Below are 7,968 nucleotides of genomic sequence, written 5' to 3'. Positions count from 1 at the left end.
GGCCGCCAATTACTGCCCTCCTAATTAAAGCTCCGTGTTTTTTTTTATCACCTGTGTTTCTGCTTCAGCTACTGACACGTTTCTATAGAAACGTAATCTCTTGTGGAAAGTTATGGTTTCTCGAGGGCTGGGTTGTAATCTGTGGAGGATATGTTCTGCTCAGATTGTCTTCCTTCCTGCAGTTAATACTGGGGTTGCTGCTGTTCAGTGTGGGATAGGAGCCAGGTGTTTACCCCTGGACGCCCTAAGTACTTCCAGTTTGCGAATGTGCTTGCAACACGGAATATCTTGTGCATTTAATTGTTTTCTTCCATCAAAACAACTTTTTGTTTGCATCCTCGCAATTATGGTCGTCTACTCTGACAAGGTAAAGGTGTGTTTTTGTACAGATGTGCGAGCCAGAAACGAGCCTGGAGTCCGGCCTGACTCTGGGAGCCAAACCATAAACCGAGCCGAGAATAATAACCAGGGGCCTTATTTATGAAGGCCTTGCGCCACCGGTGCGTGTCTTTTTCCCATTTTAAAAGTCATGTGAAAGTGGCGCAAGACCTTCATAAATAAGGCCCCAGGTTTATCTGGCACATTCTCTCATCAGGGGCGCCGGGGCGGACTTAGGCATGTGCAAGCTGTGCACTGCACAGGGCCACCAAACCCCAGGGGCCGCCACGCCAATATATATCCTTAATATAATAATCATTTTAGGATGGATACATATTTGCGAGGCGGCCCCTGTCAGGGATTTGGCGGCCTCCGGCTCTGTTCGACTTCCAAACACCCTGACCCCCCCCCTCTTCACTGGCCTCCGCTTGCGTTCCTCCGGGGGCCCCCCTAACTGTTCCTCCGGGGGCCCCCTGCCTACGCTCCCTGCCCAGGGCCGCCATGAGTTTAGAGCCGCCCCTGCTCTCATTCTCCCTCATATCCTATTTCCCTCATCTTTCTTCCTCTTTCCTTCTCTTGCTACCTCTCCCTCCCTGCTTCTCTATCTCTTTCACTCGCTCATCTCTTTCTCAATTTTTTTCTATTTGTTCCCTCTTTTCCCCTCCTCCATTTTTCTCTCCCTTGCTTACTTTCGCTCTTGCGACATGTTTCTCATGATCTTTCTTATTCTGTCTTTCTTACTCTTACTTTGGGTCAGATTTCCAAGGAATTTACGCATCTGCATAGATGAGTCAGTTTCCTTGCGTCCGCGCTGAATATCCTTGTGGCACAATAGATGCGCTGTATTTACAATACAGTGCTCCATGGCGCAGTGATTAACAGATGCATCAGAAATTCGGATGCATCTGTTGGCCTGAAAGTGATGCATTGCTGGAGTTGCTCATGAGAGTGACACAACTCAAGCAATATGCCACAGCAGATAGGTGGGTCCCACACAAATAGCCATGTGTCATTCCTTACGCCTGGTCTGAACAGGTGTAGGGATTTTGACGCAGTGAAGGCTTGAAGATTTCACTGCGTCTGTTCCTCATGGCTTTTTGCGTGACAACGCCCACCCTGCATACATTATACCTGACGCAGTTATAATGTGACGCAGGGCTTTACAATGTGATGCATCTCCCTAGATGCATCACATTGTAAATGGGCCGCAACATTTACGCCGCAACTGCATCACAAAAGTGATGCAACGGCGGCGCAAAAGTCATGCAAGGGGCTTGTAACTCTGCCCCTTTGTTTGTCTGCCTCTGTTTCTCTCTCCCTTTCTCTTCCTCCAGTTATCAGCCCCACTGTGCTCGATAACTGGGTGCACAAAGTCACTGGTTTGAGCCAGAGAAAGAACCGAGCAGGTTGAGCACCTGCTGCTGTGCGTGTGCTGTCTGAAGGTGCATGGTCTGAATATCTGCACACTCTGCTTTTAATTCATGTGACGCTATTAAAAAGTAATGGAGTCAAGGGATCTCTCTTGATCAATACAGCAACGATACCGAACTCTAGAAGGTAGTGTTGGGGAGGAGGGAAATTAGAACTCGACAAAGGACCTGCTCCTCCTATATGTGTGGACACTGATCCACCATATATCTCTTGAAAGGAACACCCTACTTAGAGTGTCACCGCAGTGGATCTGCTTATCACAACTGCCTCAACGTGTCCTGAATCACCACTTAGATAAAAAAAAAATCTGGTTTGTGTCTGCTAGTCTGCCCTCCCATCAATATACAGAGGGACATCAAAGAAGGAGGAAAGGAGAAAAGGTGGGAAAAACGTTGACAGAGCCTCATGGGAGTAACACCAAGGGAGGTTTACAAGCTGGTACTCGCCTGCGTCCTCATGTTCTCATCATTAGCTTCTGCCAACAGAAAAGAGTAAAGAGTGAATGGTGCAGAGTAAGATAAACCAAAAAGTGTAATGTGTATACTATAAGTGACCCTATAGGGATCCCAAAATCTAATTTAGAAGTTCTGTGTGCCCTAGTTTAAAAACGAGCTCGACAACACTGGCTATTCTATTTTATTCCTTGCTGTGTGCCTGCTCAATTAAAACCAACATGTTTCATTGCCATACACACTTCGGTGGCAATTTCATCAGGGTTAGGGTCAGCTGCTTCACTGCACCTCGTTTCTCCGTTTATTGTACCGGGTAGTTGCCAATCATTGGCATACCAGCACCCCCGTAGAAGAAACTGATATACCCCCTGTAAATTTGTTACAGGTCTTGTTACAGTCGCTGTATTGAGTCAGTCGACTGCTTAGAGGTGTACGGCCAGAGCTCAGGCCCACTGCGGTGACACTCTAAGTAGGGTGTTCCTTTCAAGAGATATATGGTGGATTAGTGTCCACACATATAGGAGGAGCAGGTCCTTGGTTGAGTTGTAATATTTGAGTGTGTGGCGACCTGTTCTGGTTTCCATCCCCTGTGGCTCCCAATTGTGGACAAGAGGAGGGAAATTAGACCAGTTGGTTTGCAAGTTTCACATCGCCTTCCCGAGGCACCGCGTTCATGTACCTTGTGCCTAGAGTCAGACATATAAAATTGGCTTCCAAAAGTAACAAGCTTCTGTCCTAATCCAGTTGTAATGTACATTCCACTCCAGTTAGGAAAAAAGTTTTGTTTGCCAAAATCTAAATATTCTATCTTGACTGCTTGTCTCATATAAGGGTCTGAGACACTATTTGTTGCTTGCATAGCACCTTTGCTGCCCTTATTCTTTCTGGCAGCGCTTGGCAGACACATGAAATCAAATTAAAATTGGAGTTTATAGAGTGCATTAAACCCAAAGGTATCCAAGCGCTATACCGAAGACGCAAAACCCACCGACTACAGTGCCGGGAAGAACTAAGATGAAAATAGCCAGGTTTTCAAGGATTTTTTAAACAAGACAAATAAATGAAAGGGCATTTGTATAGTGCACTATTATTCCCAAGAGTGTCCTGGTGCTCTGCACTTCTGACATCACTGCACAGGGGACGTAGGCAGTGCATACCTGATTAAAAAGCCATATTTTTAGTTTCTTTTTGAACAAGTAGGTGTCTGTAATGGTCCGGAGTTCAAGAGGCAATTTATTCCAAGCAGTTGGACCCAGAAAGGAAAAAGATCTGCCTCTGGCTCTAGCGCACCAAATCCCATAAATTTTGGCCAAAAAAGCACTGACCAAATGAAGGGATCTGGAGGTAACATAGAAACCCATCCTCACACTGAGATATCCAGCGCTCATCTGATTAAGGGCCCTGTGGACTAAGACAAGGTTCTTAAATAGAGGTCTCTTTTTTTTATAGGAAGCCAGTGCAGGGCCAAGCTTAGAGATGTGGGTAGGCAAAGTGTTCCATAACCTGGCAGCAGCCATGGAAATAGAATGGAAGAGGGTAATGGAGAGAAGGTCAAAACATTTTATGAACAAGCATTTGCAATGCAATAGATCTCGCATTTACGCGAGTTTGAGCTATTGACATTGCAAATAACAATGCCTTTTATATTTGTTTTAATTTTAAAAACATAAATAAAAGGCATTGTCATTTACAATGCCAATAGCTTTAACTCGTGTAACTGCGAGACCTATTGCATTGCAAATGCTTGTTTTTGCAGGTACGGGGAGATTAGGTGATTTGCTCCAAATCACAGGATGTTTGAGTCGAACCTGGTTACCCCAGCTTCAAAGTCAGCTGTCCTAGCCGTTAAGCCACACCCTCTCCTGTGATCTCCCGCCCCCTGGGATTCCTGACAATAGAGGTATGGTAGTGCTTATATCTGTCATTATTGTTATACTTGCTGGTATGTTCTTTTGTTTCTTCCACCAGGAGAGTTTATTATTAGGGGCATTCCAATACTTGAACCAAATGACTCCACTCATGAACCAATAGGCAGTTTGAGGGAAGTCTCTGGATTTGGAGTCTCACAAACTGCTGCCGAACATTAAAAAAAAGACAGGGGAACTTTCCGAGTCAAATTGAAAATGGCGAAAATGGTCAACTCCCCAATGTGTGAGAGACGTTCATCCTGCATGGTTGTAGGTCGATACACGGATGTGCGGGAGGTTGGATGGTAGGCTGTCAGAAGTACAGATGGATGCATTGATGAATGGTGGCAGAGTGGATGGATGAATGGATGGATGGGTGAATAACAGGGAATGGAAAGATAGGCGAGTAAATGGTCAGATGAATGCTTGGATGAGGGTGGAGGGTTCGACAGACAGACAGATGCATAGATGGAGGGGTAGTGAATGCATTGATGTACATATAGGCAGGTACGTAATTATTCAAAGGTAAGATTGGCTCTATTCCTAGAAAGAGGGATGAAAGAGTTAGGTTTACCCCTCAATCCATTCCAGATGCTTCCCCCGAGGGCCTCTGAGGGCACCTCTGCACCCTTCGGGCAATGAAGGTGAGTTGCACTGAAGAGTCCTTGGCTCCAAGGGCTCCGGACGGCGCGGGGACGGCGGGAAAGGGATACAGCAGGCTTTGATTTTCCATCAAGAACAAAAAAAAACAAAGACCAGAGCATGGGAAAAGAAGCTACCCACATTGAGGGCTCCAGGGTATACAGGCCCAACTAGTCGACCTATAGTGTAATTAATGGCTGTTCTCCAGGGACAGCAGCCATGTCATATTTAAGGGATTTCCTCTTAGGATACATTTGCATTGAAAGGTTCTAAACGGTAATCATAATCTTTGGCTACCTAGAAAACCTGGTGCAACTGCAGCCCCCTTAGACTGGAGCTGGGCACCCGGTGAAGCGGAACTTGACACCTCCCCTTCTGGACCGGTACTGGACAGTTACACCAGTTCCACTAATTATACACAACCTCCCTCGCTGATGATAAACCCGAGTTTGAGAGATGGACAAAGGCTGAAGCCTCAGTAGGGGTCAAGGGGCAGCTCCTGGGTTAAATGTGATAGAACAGACCGGTAAATGTCCAGCATCTTCCAGCTCGCAGCACTAGGAGCAGTTATGAGTTCCAGACTCAGCCCTGGCACTGCCCCATTTCCCCCGGCCCTCTCAACGCCGAGGCGTGTGATACTCGTATGTGTAAGGACAGCCTCAATGACAAGCGCCAACCCACTTAAGGCTGATGAAGCGAGGCTCCTAGCCCCAAAGCTGGGTAACTGGCGCGCAGCCGAGACAGAGTGGCCCTGGAGGCGACCAAGTGCAGATGTCCTAAAAATAACAAACCCCAAAAGAGCCGCCGTCCACTCCGTCCTTGATGCCAGAGGTCGGCGTTCAAGCTGGCTTCCGGATGGAACGTTTATTCCGCTTTCCAGAACCCGGGGCTGTGTGTTAAGAAACGGACGACAGATTGACTGCTGTGCGGTTTACAAAACATTAATGGGAGATTAAACATCTGGGCTGAACTGCGCTGCTAATGAATGGATACACAGTGTGCAAAACATAAACGTGTCCTAAGCATGAAATGTGGTACACCCAATAACTCACTTTATCAGCACCATCAGATTGCCACTTCCTTTGGGAGAAAAGGTCTTACTTTCAGCAGCAAAACAAGCACGGAAACGAAACTGGTGGAGGAGCCGAACGTGGGAATCGAAACCAGTGGTGCGCGAGCACCACAGAGGAGCGGGGGAGCCTGTCGTCTGTGCCGCACGCTGATGCACGTCCTAGACACAGACGAGAATAGACGAGGCAAAGGCGAGACATGCGCCCGCCTTTGCCCAATTGCGAGCTTCATTTATTTTTTTTTAAAAGCAAGCTAAAGCCAATGGCAGATGGGGAAAGAAAACCACATGCACAAGCGTGTGGTCAGCTTTCAGAACCCCGTACAAGAGGTCTCGCGCTTCACGTGCAGTGCTGCGCACTGCCACGCTAGGCGCGAGACCTAAAAAAGAGACTCCATGGAAAAAGGAGGATTTGGGAAGGGTGGCCAGCATTGCAAATCCCATTTGATATTTGGACACACTTTTTTTTCAGAGTTTTATATAGCGCGACTTGACCCGAAAATATCAGGCATCTGAGCGCTTTACATGAGTACCAGTTTCGTTACAGATGAATACATTGATTTTTTGCTAGGCACGATGAGATTAAGTGATTTGCCCAGAATCACAGGATGGTGAGTGCCCCTGCCCAGACTCTAACCAGTTCCCCAGCTTCGAGGTCAACCACTCTAGCCGTAAGTCTACATCCTCTCCCCTTTCTCCTAGATGATCTCAGCCGACACGTGTTTCATCCTTGAAGGACTTTTTCAACTATGTGGTACATAAAACAATGTTTAGAATATACACTTTATTGTGGGTTAAAACTAAGAAATGTGCCCATAATGGTTTAAAAAATGGAGGCAGATGGTAGCACAGGCCAGTTTCCTTACCCTTTCCCTACCTCCTTCCCTCACCCTCCCAAAACCCTGCTTGGCTAGGAGGTAATCAGTGCAAAAAGGCACAGGCCACATACCTCCTCACTTTGTACAGCTGAAATACTGCCAGCAGAATGGCAAGCTTTTCTTTCACACACTCACGTCACACAGAGCACCTCCAGCAGTTTGGCCGGCTTTCCTTCACACCAGTAGAGATTTGGCTTGTGAGCTCGGGAAACCCAAAGGCTGCTTGGATAGCTCCAGTCCTTGGGCTGTGCAGAGTGGCAAAGCATGTGCTCCAACTCTTGAGCTAAACTTTCTGATCTGAGCATGTGGGAGGGAGGCAGAGCAGATTGGTCATCATGAATCACTCACCTTTGTTTGGCGGTCGTTCTTCCCACTTGTCCTGATCACGTTGCTTGAGACCACCTTGTCCCACTAGTCTTGCCCAGCTCTGTCCTAGGCAATGCTTGCCACTCTCCAGTACAAAAAAAAGGAGGTAGCAGTTTTTGGTTCCATTTTATTTATTTATTGACATTTATTGAGCACGGCGAATACCCGTAGGCGTCTTGGCGCTGGCTTAAGGGATGGATCAGTATTTTAGAAGACCTAACAAAAAGTGGAACTATTGGTCAAATAACCGAGTCTTAAGTTGTTTGCGAAATATGAACAGGGAAGGGCTGGTCCTAATATGTAGAGGAAGGGTGTTCCAGAGTTTGGGGGCGGCAACCAGAAAGCGCCTGTCACCCCAAGTGACTGTTCTAGTACGAGGCACTACTAGGTGATTGTGGTGAAAGGAGCGAAGGGAACGGGTTGGGGTATAGTGATGAAGATTATGTTTAAGGAAGTGGGGGCCTTGGTTATTGAGTGCCTTGTAAAGAATACACAATGATTTAAATTTGATACGGCTACGTATCGGAAGCCAGTGAAATTCCCTGATAGTGTTTGAGACCGATGCAAACTTGGGAAGTCCCGCCAGCATCCGGGCGGCAGCATTTTGGATTGACTGCATCTTGTTAGTCACCCGGGATTGTGCATTTAGGAATAGAGCATTACAATAGTCCAGTGCGGACAGGACTAGTGAGCTGACCAGAGTTCTCCCAGCAGTGTCCGGTAGGTATGGTAGTAATTTCCTGATCATTCTGAGTTTCATATGAGCAGTTGCCGCAGTCTTGTTGGCGTGTGCCATGCAATTTAGACCTGCATCAAAGGTGATACCCAGATTTCTGACTTTAAGA

Source organism: Lissotriton vulgaris, chromosome 11 (assembly GCF_964263255.1).
Source record: "Lissotriton vulgaris chromosome 11, aLisVul1.2, whole genome shotgun sequence".
Lineage (NCBI taxonomy): Eukaryota > Metazoa > Chordata > Amphibia > Caudata > Salamandridae > Lissotriton > Lissotriton vulgaris.
Note: the sequence above shows the minus strand (reverse complement) of the source record.